General features: G+C 39.3%; 1 long non-coding RNA gene across 1 annotated transcript; it reads left to right on the top strand.

Moving 5' to 3' along the window:
* Positions 1–11,182: 11,182 nt before the first annotated feature.
* Positions 11,183–15,811, top strand: LOC118499514. Its single transcript, XR_004902012.1, has 2 exons — positions 11,183–11,574; positions 15,365–15,811. It is a non-coding gene; the product is annotated as an uncharacterized LOC118499514 (long non-coding RNA).
* The last annotated feature ends 407 nt before the right edge of the window (positions 15,812–16,218 follow it).

The following is a 16,218-nucleotide window of genomic DNA, read 5'->3' as shown; positions in this document are numbered from 1 at the left end:
TACAAGGTGCGAAGGTATCTATCTGCCACTGATCTAGTGTTGCCCTTGGAAGTGGGTTGCCTGCCATCTGCCTCTAAGTGCACAGTCCCAGCACTACGGCCCCTTTGCCCTGATGCCAGGCCTCCACCAACCCACCTGATCTTAGCGACTCTGTATCTACACCCTTCAGCCCCCTACACACACACACACACGCATCTTTGGCATACGCGGAAACCCCTAGATATTTATGCCTGACGCACTGTCTCCATTTCATCTGTCTAGGGACCTCCCCTCCACTTCATGCTACCAAGCTCCCCTGGATGTAGACAAAAGCTGAAACTCTCCCGGGACTGCAGTGGCTCCTAAGCAATGCCTGAAGAAGCAGTTCAGAGGGCCATTTCACATACCACGTCTGCATATTTGAGTTACAAATCAAAGTAGAAAAATTATGTCCTATCATCATAGGCTGTCAAATATAGCAGGTCATACTAAGTAATTGTGACAAACCCATAGTCAACCTCATGTTCCTCCCCAGGCCGCAATTTGGCAATGACTGCTGCTGGGCTGGAGCAAAGTGGGCAAAGGGAAGAGATTTCTCCCTGGCTTTCTGGCCCTGGCACACTGCAATCACTGGGGATAGCCGCGGAATAAAAGCCACTTTCCATGGAAGGAGGGAAGAGGGTGGTTCTTTCATCCCCACAGGATCTCTCTTCAGCCACCTGCACCCCTCCCTCTGATCGCAGGCTTTCTCTATATTCCACTCAGTCTGAGCCAGGCGATCCTTGCTCACAACACATACCCAGCCTCCTATCCCACCAACACCACCCTTTCAAGCACCTCAAAGGAACCTGATTTTTAAAGGCCACGTTCAAATTTAGAAATCTTGGCCTCAGGGTTCCGAGCTCAAGGCCAGTCCTCTTTTTCCCACCCTAGGCACCCTTACACACCTTAAGGAGCTCCCTCACAGCTGTGACAAGTTCCATATCACTTCTAACTCCTCCAAACAGCTGTTACATCCTCACACCTTGGACCTAGGGGTACCTACCCTGGCAGCACAGTCCAGAAGGGAGCCAGGGGAGGACCCCATGCAGGCTTTGGGAGTGGGCCCCAGGAGAATTCCAGGATCTTTGGTACCTGGGGCATGCTCTTTGGTAACAGGTACCACACCTGGGGCATGAGGGATAGGTCCTGCCACTCATCTACTTTAGAGGGAGCAGGTGAAAATTGGAGGTTGATCTTAACGTATATCCCTCCTTAGTCTGGCTCCACCAGTAGTGACTGCACTGCTCAGAACTCTCAACAAGTAACATTTGTTGAATAATAGAATTAATAAATGAATCGCCGTGGGAAGCAACTCTGCAGCATCAGAGTTGCATGAGGCTGGACCAGCTAGCCCCGTGAGTCCCTCCCTGTGGCTGGAGGGGATGAGGCCAGTCGGATGGCAGGGGCGGAGCAAGAGGGCTGTGGACTGGCAGTGCAGCCGGACCCACTTTCAGACAGCATGCGGCCTGGACAGAGGTGTTAAACAGGAAAACAGTTATTTTAGAGCATTAACCCGTTTCTCTAAAACGTAAACACTTACTTATATTGTCTCTTCTGAACAAACTGCATTGTCAGAGTAAACAGATCATGCTAGTTGATAAAGGGACTTTTTCAAAAAAAAAATTCTCAGTTCGTGAATGTGGAAGGAATGTTGGGGGTAGAAAAGAATTAATTAACAAGGGCTGGTTTTAGGCAGCAATCATCAGTACATAGAGAAATTATTAGGAGAAAAGTTGATGGAAAGCTTTCAAATGGAAGGCTCACCTGAACCAACTGGCCAATCCTACCATCTCTAAAAGGGAAATAGACATTACCAACTTCCCCATACAACACCATGTAAGGTACACTTGGCACAAATCAATCTATCTGCTAGATCTCACTTGTAACAAGTGAAATGGCACCACAAGGAAGCAATCAGCCCTATCAGAAGGCAGGACTCCCCAAAGCTGGTCAGTGGCATAAAAAGTAGAGGGGGAGGGAGACACTTAGATGAAAAGAAATGTAAGAACACCCCTGCCTGGCGTAGCTCAGTGGATTGAGCGTGGGCTGCGAACCAAAGTGTCGCAGGTTCGGTTCCCAGTCAGGGTACATGGCCCAGCAACTGCACATTGATGTTTTTCTCTATCTCCCTCCCTTCCCTCTCTAAAAATAAGTAAATAAAATGTTTAAATAATAAAAAAAATAAATGTAAGAACAACACATTGGGCTTTGTTGGAGTCCTAATTTGAACAAAAAGATATCTTTGAGAGGATTAGAAAAATTTGATTATGGACTAGATATTAAATGATATAAAAATTCATTTTCATTTTGTTGTGATAATGGTTTGTGTTATGTGCAAATATTTTTTTCCGAAGCTTATTATTCAGAGGCTAGAGTAGAGACAGGGATCTTTTTGTTGTTTTAAGCTCCATAATAATTTCTGATGAGAAGCCAGGTTTAGGGATCCCTTTATTAAATAACTCAAAAAGCCCCTTCTTACATGGACAGTGCGTGATCTTCAGGTGCCTTCTGGCTGGCTAATACATGTCTCCTAAACAGTAGTTACAAGCAGCATCTTTAGGAGGCAGTTAAGTTTCTAGCAAAAATATTTTTTTCCTGAGAGGCTCATCAGTAATTGGAGGTCTGAGCATTTGAGAAAGAAAAAAGAAAAGGGATCCCAGTAGCTCTCTAGTTTCTACATCAGGCCTGGCTGGACTAGGCCATGGCCAACTCTGGAGAAGGAAGATGTTTTCATTGAAAATATTTAAGAAGTGGGGTTTGGCTCCATGTTATTATGTTGAAAACATTGTATTTTATCTCTATGTCTTTCATAAATGAAACCTAAAAATGTAGGAAGAATTACTACATGTAAGTCCTATTAATATGTGAGTAGACAAATGAGTTTCAGGAAGCTCTGTGTTTAAGTTTTTTTCAAACAACATCTTACTGCCTATCAGGAGGAAAAGTAGCACATTACAGAACGCAGAGCTCCAAACCAAATTACTTCAGCTTTTATTTCTGTAACAGTCATACACTGACATTATTTTAGTGTCTAAATGAGTTTGTAGAGCTTACCCCACTTTATTAAAATGAGATTTTACTTAAATCATAGGAGATTGCAAACTGGGTTATAACTGTAGAATGTTGAATACCTGGTATTTATGGGAGGCACAATAACACTTCCTTTCCCCTTAAGCAGCAGCAAAAGAAGAGTTTCAAGCCTATATGCCCCAGGAGGAAATGGTTGTTACTGCCCAAACCAGTGCTTCAACTCTTATCTTTTCTATTTTTTTAAAGATAAACAATTATATCAGAAAAACTTTAAACAGGACAAAAGGGGTACTGCCAACAACAAGGTCTCCTTCCCACACCCAACACTCATTCCCCAGTTCTCTGCAGAGAAAACAAGTATGGGCAGTTTGTTTTCTAGAAATTGACCTGTGAGTACAACCGCATATGTATGAACGTGTTTAAACTCACACACTTACATATAATGGTGACCCGGAGACCAATCGATTCAGAAGAAATTTCAATTTTCATTTCTTTGACATAACCTGCCATTTTCGTATTCCAGATATCTACTACCAGTTATTAGGGAAAATGGCCAATTTGCATTTAAATGATTGTACTTGAGAAAGGATTGAGGAATGATTTAATAAATAACTTATAAACCCATAAAAATAATTAACAATAACTGGAAGGTCATAGAACAAGATTCTTATTTTTTAATTCCACCACTCCTTATTGCTACTTCGTAAGGGTATCTTTTACCTTTGAGCCTGGTAGCATTGGGCTGCTGCAGACACTGCCACTGGCTGAGAGGAACTAAGTCCCACTGCAGAGATGGACTGGAGCTGGGATTTCCATCTCTAGATGCTTAACACTTGAGGAGGGAAGGCTCACGACCATGCCAACAATCAATATCAGTTGCTTTGGGTAACTAGGACTATTTGCTGCAACTTTGCCGCTTCTTAGTAGAAAGCAAGAACGCACAGACCTGGTTGTATGACTTTGCTTCCCTACCCTCTTCGCATCATAGAACACATAAAAATATTGTTTGTAGGGCACTCATAGGAGGCAGGGTATAAACCCAGAAGGCAGCTTATGAAGAGAACGTTCATCATCCTGGAAGCTCTGTTGGCCCAGGTCTTACCCAACACCCTTCCTTTCAAAGGGCTGAAGGTACATATTAGCTTACATGGAATCCTTTCCACGAACTGGCATTTGTAATCATTTGCTACCTAAGTGATGCTGGAAGACCACTTTATTGCAGCCCCAGCAGCAGCAGCGTTTGGAACTTTTTAGAAAAGCTGACACTGAGAGCCATCAACCAATATAAGCCCCACAAGTGAGTCTTGTGAACATTTAAGTTTGAAAAGTGTTGTTCTATAGATAATATCTACCTCCTTAACATGCTTCTACAGCCTTTAGAAAGCAAAGCCCTACCTACCTTTCCAGCCTCATCTTAGGTCATTCCTCTCTTCCAACCTAACCACAGTGAAGTATCTTGAATACTGGAAACATTCCACTCCCTCTAGTCTTTCCTTTACCCTGGCTGACTCTCAGCCTAGAATGACATTTACTTACCCTTCCAAACTTTTACTTGTCCTTCAACTCTCAATTTAAAAGTCAAGCATTTACATTAAAGGCCTACCTAAAGAAACATGCAAAATCTCAAATAACCTAACCCTCCATTTAAAGGAACTAGAAAAAGAACAACAAACAAAGCTCAAAGTGAGTAGAAGAAAATAATAAAACCAACAGAAACAAACAAAGCAGAGCTTGAAAAAAAAAAAAAAAAAAAACAATACAAATGATCAATGAAGCCAAGAGCTGGTTCTTTGAAAAGATAAACAAGATTGATAAAACCTTTAACCAGATTCATCAAGAAAAAAAGAAAACTCAAACTCCGTAATGAAAGAGAAGTAACAACTGACATCACTGAAACACAAAGGATTATAAGAAAATATTATGCTGTGTGCCAAGAAATTGGACAATCTAGAAGAAATGTTTAAATTCCCAGAAACATACAATCTCTCAACCCTGAAACAAAGAAACAAAATATAAACAGACCAATCACAACTAATGAAATTGAAGCAGTAATCAAAAAACCTCCCCTGGCTGGCGTAGCTCAGTGGATTGAGTGTGGGCTGTGAACCAAAGCATCGCAGGTTCGATTCCCAGTCAGGGCACATGCCGGGGTTGCAGGCCATGGCCCCCAGCAACTGCACATTGATATTTCTCTCTCCCTCTTTCTCCCTCCCTTCCCTCTCTAAAAATAAATAAATAAAATCTTTAAAAAAAAAACTTTCAATGAATAAAGTCCTGGACTGGAAGGCTTCACATCTGAATTTTACCCAACATTCAAAAAGAACTAACACATATTCTTCTCAAACTATTCCAGATAAAAGCTAATAGGAGTGGAGACTCCCAAGCTCACTTTATGAGGCCAGCATTACCCTAATTTTTATAACAGGTAAAGACACTACAAAGAAAATTATAGGCCAATGTCCCCAATGAACATAGATGCAAAAATACTCAACAAAATATTAGCAAACCAAATCAAGCGATACATTAAAAAGATCATACACCATGATCAAATGGGATGTATTCAAAGGATGCAAGGTTAATACAATATCTGCAATTAACATAATATACCACATAAACAAAATGAAATATAAAAATCATATGATCCTATCAATAGATACAGAAAAAACATTTAAGCCATTTATGATAAAAAGTTTCAGCAAAGTAGGAATGGAGGGAACATACCTCATCATAATAAAGGCCATATGTGACAAACCCACAGCTAGGATCATACTTAACAACAAAAAACTAAAAGCACTTAAGGTCAGGAACAAAACAGGGATACACTTCCGCCACTCTTATTCAACATAGTATTGGAAATCCTAGCCACAACAATCAGACAAGAAAAGAAATAAAAGGCATTTGAAAGTACAACTGTCATTTTTTACAGATGACATTATACTGTATAGAGAACCCTAAAGATTCCACCAAAAAAGCTACTGGAACCAATAAATAAATTCAGTAAAGTAGCAGGATACAAAATAAATATCCAGAAATCGGTTGCACTTTTGTACACCAATAACAAATGATCAGAAAAGAAAACTAAGAAAAATATCCATTTACAATTGCATCAAAAAAATTGCCTAGGAATACATTTAACCAAGGGTGTAAAAGAGCTATATTCATAAAATTATAAGACACTGAAGAAAGAAATTGAAGAAGATGCAAATAAATGGAAGCATATACTACCCTCATGGATAGGAAGAATATAAATTGTTAAAATGTCCATACAACTGTCAGCAATCTATAGATTCATTGCAATTCCTATCAAAAATATCAAGGTATATTTCACAAAATTAGAACAAAGAATCCAAAAATGTATATGGAATGACAAAAGACCCCAAATAGCCATAGAAATCTTGAGAAAGAAGAACAAAGTTGAAGGAATCATGCTACATGATATCAAACTATACTACAAGGCCATAATAATCAGAACAGAACAGTGCTAGCATAAAAACAGACATATAGATCAATGGAACAGAATAGAGAGCCCAGAAATAAACCCACACCTATATCGTCAATTGATATTAGACAAGGGAGGCAAGAACAAACAATGCAATAAAGACAGTCTAGATAATGGTACTGGAAAAATTGGGCAGATATGTACAAAAAACATGAAACTAGAGCACCTTCTTACACCTTATACAAGAATAAACTCAAAATGGATTAAAGACTTAAATGTGAGACTCAATACCATAAAAATCCTAAAAGAAAACATAGGCACTAAAATTCTGGACATTTTTCTTGGTAATATTTTTTCTGACATATCTCTTAGGGCAAGGGAAACTAAGTAAATAAATAAATAAATCGGACTACATCAAACTAAAAAGATTTTGCACAGCAAAGGAAACCATGAACAAAACAAAAAGACAAACCACTGAATGGGAGAACATATTCACCAGTGATATATACATCTGATAAGGGGTTAGCATCCAAAATTTATAAAGAACTCACACAACACCAAATAAACAAGTAATCTAATTAAAAATGGACAGAGGATCTAAATAGATACTTCTCCAAAGAGGACATACAGATGGCTAATAGACATGAAAAGATGCTCAACATCACTAATCATCAGAGAAATGCAAATTAAAACCACAATGAAATATGTCACCTCACACTTGTCAGAATGGCTATCAATAAATCAACAAACAGCAAGTGCTGGCAAGGACATGGAGAAAGGGGAAGCCTTTTGCACTGTTGGTGGAAATGTAGTTCGGTGCAGCCACTGTGGAAAAGAGTGTGGAGATACACTTCAGACAATTAAAAATAGAACTGCTTTATGACCCAGTGATTCCACTTCTCACTATACACCTGAAGAAACCCAAAACACTAATCTGAAAGTCTACATGCACCCCTATGTTCATTGCAGCATTATTTACAAAAGCCAAGATATGGAAGCAATCCAAATGCCCATCAGTAGGCAAGTGGATAAAAAAGTGGTGGTACATATATACGATGGAATGTTACTTGGCAATAAAGAGAAATGAATATTATCATTTGCAACAGTATAGATGGACCTAGTGAGTATTACGCTGTAAAATAAGTCTGAGAAAAGCAAATACCATATGATTTCACTTATATATAGAATCTAAAGAACAATATTAACAAAACAGAAACAGATTCATAGATACAGAGAACAGACTGATGGTTGCCAGAGGGGAGGGGTGCCGGGGGCTGGTGAAAAAGGTGAAGGGATTGAGAAGTACAAATTGATGGTTACAAAATAGTCAAAAGAATGTAATATACAGCATGGGAAATATAGTCAATAATATTGTAGTAATTATGTATCTTGCCTGTTGGGTACTGGAAATATTAGAGCAAACACTCTAAAGTATATGACTGACTAACCACTATGCTATACACCTGACACTAATACAAAATAATATTGATTATAAACTATAATTGAGGAAATTAAAAAATAAATAAAAGTCAAGCCTCACCTGCCTCACTGATTAGGCAGAGCAAGACAGAGTGGCCCATCTTCCACCCTGTGACTCCCTATTTCTGATGATGTGCTTCTGCTATAATAATTACCACATTGAGCAGCAATGATCTGTTTACTGTCTATTTCCTCAAGCAGATGTGAGCTCCTGGTGTCAGCAACTTTGGTGTACTCACGTTTGAATTTCCAGCAGATGGCAGGGAATCTTGCTGACTTTTGTGCCAGAAAACTCTTTCCTCTAAAGACAATAGTGTAAATGATATTTATAAATCACTTCAAAATAATTGTTTGTATTTCTCTGATTTGTGGCCAGTTTTATAAAATATAAGATTGTATGTAAACTCACTTTTTATGCTTCAGGCCAGATGTAAAATTATGATCTTTAGAATTTAATATATTTTAACTGTAATAAAGTTATTTCAAAGTGAAATTAAATCATATCAAGATAAATTATAGATGAACTTATCAAAATAAATTCTCTCCTGATATGACTGCTGTTTACTAAATCATTGTCCCAGTGCTTATTTTTCAAAAATGTAAAATTAAATATTGATCCCTCACTGTCTTTTCCCTAAAGATACTAAGAAAATTGTTATTTCTAGCTGGTCTGCGTTCACTTTAGAAATCAGATTCTTATGTTGTACTCTTTTTCTTCCCTAAGCACTGCAAACTTACCTCGACGTGTATCTTCAGCTGGCCTTCTCCATGCATCACTTTTCAGTTCTCATCCGGGCGCTAGGGCCACTTCATTGTGTTAGGGACACTCATACAAGAGATGTTATAAAAGACCAATTTCTCCTCATAGCTGAACAATTATTGGTGTAATCTACCAAACAACTGTAGCCTGTGAGACCACATCCAGTGCTAAAAAAAACGCCAAGCAGACAGTGTCTCTTTCTTGAGTTTAGGAAAGTGGGTGTGATGGGAAGGATGGTAACTCGCGTAAGATCTGATGTGGGCATCTGTCTCTCAGAAGAGGAACTAGGCCATGAGAAGGGGAGGTGATGGTGACCATGATGACTCTGAGCAGAGAAAGAAGAAGACCCATCGGTTGACTGCTGGCCACCCCTCAGAAAACAGAAAAAGAGAGCAGATAATTTCAAAATATAGAGAATAAAACTTAGGCAGCACCGACAACTTATTTGGAACCCCTGGTTTAGGAAATAGCGTTTCTAATGCAGAAACTCTCTATTCAAAAGAAAGAAAATATCACATTTGCAAAATGGGTCCAGTTCAGTGCCTTTAGTGTCCTAAAGAATTAATGTGGATTCTTAGCTCACTCCGAGGGATGAAAGGGGCCCAGGGAGTGTCTCCCAGATCTGGTTCAAAGCCCAAAGAAGAAATGCCTAGGCCTTACTATCAAAGGACATAAGATAATAGCATTAATCTCCATTGTCCTGACAAGCTAATCAGTCACTAAAAACATAAACAGGAAGTTCCAGGCTGTCACACTGTCCTAGGAGCACCAACATATTTTACAGTCCAGAAGGTGTTGCGAGGATCTCCTTTCTCTATCCATACCGCAAAGGTAGAGGAAGAAGCCAGGTTACTTGGACTGTGATTTTGTGATCAAGGCCTTTTCATATTCTCACAAAACTGGGCTGTGTAAGAGTTGTGCCCCGCCAGAACATGGGCTCCACTAGCACCACCAAGCAAATCCTGCAGAAGAGGCCCTGGGACTGTAAGAATTCAGGTGCAGCAGGACTTCTACAGAACCAAGAAACACATTTCTCTAACCAGAATTCACCTGCACTTCAGGCTGAGATTTTTATCCAATGGCTGAGTAGCCACCTCCGGTCTGGAGGTGCCTTTCCTCCCTGATTCCTCAATAATCTTTACACATCCGCCATGGCACTCAGCTCCTTCTATCAAAATTACCTATTGATATATGTGTCTCTTCTCAATAACAACAGGTGACCCTTGAGCAGGGAACTAAACCTTATTCAGTTTCAAATTCCCAGTGCTTACAACACATACTGGGTGTTTGTTAACATTCGCTGAATTAAATTCATCTAAGCCAGTTTTCCTGTCCAGCCTACAATGGAACTGTCACTGCAAAGGGACGGGGACTGAGACAGATGTCCAGCACAGTCTGGAACATGTGGGTTCCTGGCTTTGTGCAGGAAAGGTTTCATGACACGAATCCAGGTGATTCTGAGAGTATGTTTATTAAAGCCGGGGAGGGTGAAACAAAGTAAGAGCTTAAGATAGAAGATGCAAGATCAAAGTAATGAAGTGAACTTAGGTGGAACTGCCTTGGCCCTTTGCAAAGAAAGTCACAGAGGCAGAAAAGTGAGCCAGCAGGACTGCGTGAACTCAGGAAACAAGTTATACAAGCAAAAGCAGGGCCCTTGGAGACGGGTTCAGAGGGTTAGCCTGGGATCTGCTGCTGCTGCCTCTGCTCCCCTTGCAGCAAGTCTTACTGGCACCCTCAGAGCAAAGAGCAAAGAGCAAAGGCACATGCTTAGAAGGAATGCGGGAAAGACGTGAGTGTGCTCGAGAGAGAGTGTGCCCTGGGTTCTTTGTCTTCAGGGTTTTTATGTTTTCTAAAGGTGGGAATTTTATGGGAGGTCTGGAGAGAATCTCAACAGAATATTCATAAGCTTTCTAGGTGTGTCCTTTAATATGCTGATTGGTCCAAATGAGTGCATAGAGTCATTCTCTGGACAGTTTCACCTTCAAATCATGTCACCCAAAAGGGACCAGGACGGAGGCCAGTCTGTCCCCACAGGGTATGGAATGTGTAAACCATTTGCTCCTACATGTCCTTTGTTAGGGAGAATAAGACTTTGCAATTTATTTTCTGGCTATAAATTGCTTGGCCATTTACCTATCTGTTTCGGTTTCCTTATACCACTTGCCAAAGAATTTTCCTAGCTTCTTCCTATCCCACCTCAGTGCTGGGAAAGGCAAACAGACAGGGTGGGGCCAGGCTGGGGAGCCACCCAGCTAAGTCCGGTTCCAGTGACCTTTAATGAGCCATTCCCTATGCCAGATCTCATTCCGGTGTACCGCAGGAACCATAAAATGTGCTGCCTGGATTGGCAGGAACAGGAACAAGGGGCATGTTCCTGTCTGCAAAGCGCCTGAAGCTCTTTGGAGGAGAGGAGAGGTGGTTCGGCTCCGAGTTCCTATCTCTGAGGCAGCAGTAGGTCGGAGAGCCCAACAGAATCTCACACATATGGTAGCACTTTTACTACCTTGCCCCTGTTTGTTTTGTTTTGTTTTAATACATTTTGCATTTTACAGGTTTTAGATTTACAGGACAATTGCAAAGATAAGACAGAGAGTTCCTAAGTACTCAGCACCAGTTTCCCCTATTATTCACATCTTATATTCGTCTGATACATTTGCTACAGCTAACTAATATCAATGCATTATTAACTATATGCAGGTTTCCTTAGGTTTTACGTGCTGTCCTTTTCGGTCCCAGGATCCCATTCGGAACGCCACATTATATTCAGTCATCATGTCTCCCGGCTGTGACAGCTTCTTGACTCCCCTTGTTGACGACTCTAACAGCCTTGAGGAGGACTGGCCAGGTATGTTTTCCAATGTATCTGTCATTTTTCTCATTATTACACTGGGATTATGGGTTTTGGGGAGGAAGACAGAAGTAAAGTGCATTTTTATACCTTTTTACTTTTTTTTTATACCTTTTTACTTTTAAAAATCCTGTGTCAATTCCTCCCTATCTCCTTTACCTCCAAAAGCTGTTATCATATTGTTAGTGCCTTTTAGGGTCAAGGAAATGGGGCTTGATCCTAAATACATACCTTATTCTGGTATGTGTTACAGGAAGCCAATCTTACCTGACTGGATATCACTAGTAGGAATGGACTCTTCAGAGAGTATTTCCTGGGAGGAGTTTCTTAGAGCCACAGACTTGATAGAGAGCCAGCTGAAAAGGGGGACCAATCAAAGGCAGCAGGCCGGGCTTAGAAAACAGAGCAATCCTGGCGGATGACCTGTGAAAAGACACAGTCAGGGATTTTTTAATCCTTCATGCACAATGAAAGACTGGAATGTGGAATGACAAGGGATAAAAATATGGCCACTGTCAAAGGCACCTGATAAAAAAAAAAAACAAAAAACACCCATACTCTGTCCAGTGGAGTAAAGGCAGAAAGGGGAGAGTTTGTGAATATGTCAGGTTTCAGGCGGTAACAGAGCTTGCCTCCCTCCTGGCTCTGCCTCTCCCTCTGCCTCTGCCGGAGACTTTGGGCAAGTCATTCCACTGTCTGTGCCTCAGGGTGATCATCTCTGAAGGGTGGACAGAACAGTACTTGCCTCAGAGTTTTGTGGGGCTCTGATGGGACAATATGAGTAAGCACTTACAGAAGTGCCTAACCAGTAGTGAGTATTTGATACTTATTAGCTATTATCATCATTATTATATTAAGATTGAAATGGTCCTAATCTGGGAAGTATCCTGAAGTTACAATCCTTAGGCTCAGAAGCCTTCTAAATAAGCTATCTGAAAAAAAATGTTCTGGAAAAGATCAGGAAATCCCTGTCTTTAAAAAAAAAAAGCCTTAATTACCATTCACATGCACCTGCTGGCAAGTGGCGAAGGCATACCCTTAGAGTTTCTCAAGGCTGTGTCTGAGCTCTACTTCTTCATGTCTTCTCCCACACAGTTTAAACTTGGAATCATGTTCAGAGGGCAGTTAACCAAGGCTAAGTATGCTTCACTGCCTGGGGCCATGAGATGGAACCAAGCCAACTGGCCCTTGCTGGCACAATGAACTTGGACTCTGGCCACTCAGCCAGCCAGCTAATGACCTGCCAACACAAATACACTTCAACATTCACCCTTGTTTTAGAACTCTGGTGAGGATTAGAGGAACTCAGTTATCTGACAGTGCTTGGTAATCTGTGAAGTGCTTTTAATTGAGAAGTATTATCAGTGTTCCGTTAAGCTCTTTGCCCAGGTCTCTGTGTCTGAAAAATGTGGCAAGAGAGCAATGCAGTGATTTCTCCCCTTCATACACTCTTTTCTTTCACAGTCATAATCCAGGTATTATGTTACAGATGGTGCAAGTGAATAATAATAACAGACAGGATTCATTGAGCCCTCAGTGTGCTGGTTACAATTCTAAGCTCTTTACATGTATTAATTCATTTAATCCTTTAACAACTCTCTGTTAATTGTGTTCATTATTACAGATGAGTAAACTAAGATACAGAGTAGTTAAATTGCTAAAGGTCAAATAGCTACAATGTGGCTATACCAGTTGAGACTAAGTTTGGTTGTATAACAGATAACTCAAATAACAAGATTTAAACAAATTAGAATTTAATTTTCTCTTGAGTAAAAGAAGATGGGAGGCAGATAGTCAAAGGCTGGAATGGCAGTCTCACCATTCTTAGGGACTCAGGCTCGTCTTTCTTCTCTAGACATCTTGGCACATGACTTCTATACTCAGGCCCTCCTCAGTAGTCCCAGGCAGGCTTGTAATGTCAGGCATCAGAACTATGTTTCACTTAGAAAGGAAGGAAGGAGAGGGCCAAAGGGCTTTCCCAGAAGCCCCCTTACAACTTCTACTGACATCTATTGGTTACCTCCAGCTGCCAAGCTGGGAAGTTCGTTCTTTTCTTTCTTTCTTTCTTTCTTTCTTTCTTTCTTTCTTTCTTTCTTTCTTTCTTTCTTTCTTTCTTTCTTTCTTCTTCTTTCTTTCTTTCTTTCTCTTTCTTTCTTTCTTCTTTTCTTTCTTTCTTTCTTTCTTTCTTTCTTTCTTTCTTTCTTTCTTTCTTTCTTTCTTGCTGTCTTTTCTTCTTTCTTTCTTTCTCTTCTTTCTTTTCTTTCTTTCTTCTTCTTTCTTTCTTCCTTTCTTTCTCTTCTTCTTTCTTCTTTCTTTCTTCTTCCTTTCTTTCTTTCTCTCTCTTTTCTTTCTGTTCTTCTTTCTTTCTTTCTTCTTTCTTCTTTCTTCTCTTTCTTTCTTCGTCTCTTTTTTCTTCTTCTTTCTTTCTTCTCTCTTTCTTTCTTTCTTCTTTCTTCTTTTCTTCTTCTTTCTTTCTTTCTTTCGTTCTTTTCTTCCTTTCTTTCTTTCTTCTTCTTTCTTTCTTTCTTTCTTTCTTTTTTTTTTCTTTCCTTTCTCTTTCTTTCTGTCTTCTTTCTTCTTCCTTCCTTCCTTCCTCCTCTCTCTCTCTTTCTCTTTCTTTCCCTTCCTCCCCCCCTCCCTTCCTCTTCCTTCATTTCTTCCTTTCTTTTTTAAAGTTGGGCACATTTCTTAAGGTTCTGTAAAACAAAAAAGAGAAAATAAATTTTAGACTCATGCAACATACATTACAGTTTCTCAGAATAGAATTGTGGGTTTTGTTGGCAGGTGGAGATAAGGCTGTATTATTGTTTTTATTTTCTGCTTTCAATAGTCATTTGAAAAACAAAAACAAGGTGATGTGTACAATTTTTTAAAAATTTGAACTATACTTAGATTTTCAATTTTCCCTTACCCACAAATTTAGTTACAATTGATGAGATTCTGTAACTTCATAGTATTCCAGTTATTATTTTAGACTCTTACAATGAAGAAGGAAAGAAAGAGGGAGGGAAGAAGAAAGGAAGAGAAGAAGAAAGAAATGGTATTTAGATGCAATACCTTTCTTCCTCATTTTTATCTGAAGACTTTTTCTACAAGACATGACTCTCAGATTTCCCTTTAAAAGCATAAGTGTCCTATATTAAAGCTTTTATTTGTCTTTTACGGAAAGAAAGGAAAAGACATTTGAATGAGATATTTAGAGAATTTCTTACTTGAGTTATATTGTACTCGATTTATGGCTAAAATTTTTCTTTTGATCTCAGTTTCTTCAGTTATATAATCATTCATTTATTCATTCATTCACTAAATACTTGTGAACTTAAAAGATGTTGGGTGCTTTATATGTGATGGTCATTTCTGTCTCATTGCTAATGAAATAATTGTGCACTGTGTAACAAATTATTTAAAGTTTGTACCTCAATGAATACTTTTACAGTTAAATAGAAAGTATTTCTTTTCATACAGGCAAACCAAATTTGGTATATTTAAAAAAACTGAAACCTTTTGGAATCATGAGATATGAACATTTCAACTATGTACACATTACACATAGAAAAACATATTATGAATCTTTACATATAAGGATACTAAAAGACAAATATTAACAATTTTCCTTTTAAGAGTAAACAGTGTATTGTGAAATGTGTTTGTGAAATACAGTGCTCTTCCCTAGAGCTGATACAACTCTAAAGTAAATATATTTGCAGAAATATTCTTCTCATTTATAGTAATGTAGCCATATTGCTTCTCTAAGGGAATATTTATAAATATTGCTACTGTGTTTCAGAAATGTGTTAGGAAGAAAATCATTGTAGATGAATCTTCTACAGTGGAAAATGTTATAATAACGTTTCCCCTGGTAGAATTCAAAATTGTGCATGTCACAGTAAACAAAGAGATGTGAGTTCTGCATCAGAGCCTGAGGCTATGAGGGGTGTCCCGGTTTATTTTCAGCTTGTTGTTAGTCTTGATTGCCTTCTGACACTAGATAAGCCATTCAAGCTATTGAATTCTTCACCTTTTGTTTGTCAGAGTACACAGCCAACAATGGCTTCAGGAGGAACCTTAGAGCACCTAGAAGCTTTGGTGTGCAGGTTGGAGACCTGTCTAAATGTGTGGCTATGGGCAGAAAAGGGCCATAAAAATCGCTTGAGTGCTTAAAATAAAACGTATTCACTTCAAATTCCAAAAGACAGAGAACCCTCCATTTTAGTTACGGATTCACATAGATGCAGACGAAGTAGAGCAGAAGCAGTGGGGAGAAGAACAGCAAGAACAAGTTAAGTCTTACAGGAACAGCAAGACTTTGAAGGAGTTTCTGTGCAAAGACTGAATATAGCAGTTACAAAAAGCAGAAAATGGGTTAATAAATAAATTTCTCAATATGCTTTTCCCATTGTGCCCTTGATCTTATTTAGAAAAAGATGATTTAAAAAATTTAAACATTCATACACCATAGCTCCATTTTTTGCCTTGGCTGGCTAGTTTGTAGTTTGGGGACAGGTGAAAATGTGCCTGCCTCTTAGCTGAAAGCTTGTCCTTCCAGCTCCTCAAAGTCAATGTTATTTTTATAATATCATGCTTATAGAATCTCTTTCTTAGCATTTTTCTCTATTCTGTGAATTTCCTCCCAGATACTCC

This window comes from Phyllostomus discolor, chromosome 3, assembly GCF_004126475.2.
Source record: "Phyllostomus discolor isolate MPI-MPIP mPhyDis1 chromosome 3, mPhyDis1.pri.v3, whole genome shotgun sequence".
Classification (NCBI taxonomy): domain Eukaryota; kingdom Metazoa; phylum Chordata; class Mammalia; order Chiroptera; family Phyllostomidae; genus Phyllostomus; species Phyllostomus discolor.
This window is presented reverse-complemented; position numbering and strand designations above follow the sequence as displayed.